A 747-nucleotide genomic window follows, 5' to 3' on the forward strand; every position below is an offset into this window, starting at 1 on the left:
TTTAGGTCATCATTTAAATAGTGGATCCATGTTTGGTAATTCATAACCATTATTTTTAGTCTAAAATTCTAATCTCGTATTCCCTCTCTTTGCAACCTTCACAATTCTCAATTTTCACGTTCAATCAATAATCGATAGACAACGGTCACGCAAAAAGACAGTGGCCCTGTTTGGTAAATAATCAGCCTATCAGCCAATTTTGGCTTATTTGACCACTATTAGTTGTTTGGTTAATAACATTTTTGTAACTCCAAAATACTAAAATTCAAAAGGCTACTCAAAGCAACCTTTTCAATTAGCTTTTTGAGAAAAGAAATTATACCAAACGGCTATCAGTTAACCGCTAATCTATCAAACAACATTTTACAATCAGCTAATGTTATCAACTAATCATACCTTCTAACCCAATCAACTAACAACCATTTACCAAACAGGGCCAATCTATTTATATTCCATCTTGTAAGGTATATATATGATAACTAGTTTTTCTTATGTGCGATGCGCGAAAAATAGGTGCCCAATATTAATATTTTATATTAAAATTTTAAATTTATTTAGATTTTAGATATTTAAATTATTGTAAATAATAATAATAATAATGCAAAATATTTTTATAAATTTTATATTTATATTTTAAGAAACAACTATCATATAACTCCAATATTCCAATATATAATGTGTATATATTATTATTATTGAAGAAAATAATAAAATATATAGTGGATGCATGTGCATGGTAACAATTGT

Source organism: Ipomoea triloba, chromosome 9 (assembly GCF_003576645.1).
Source record: "Ipomoea triloba cultivar NCNSP0323 chromosome 9, ASM357664v1".
NCBI classification, from domain to species: Eukaryota; Viridiplantae; Streptophyta; class Magnoliopsida; order Solanales; family Convolvulaceae; genus Ipomoea; species Ipomoea triloba.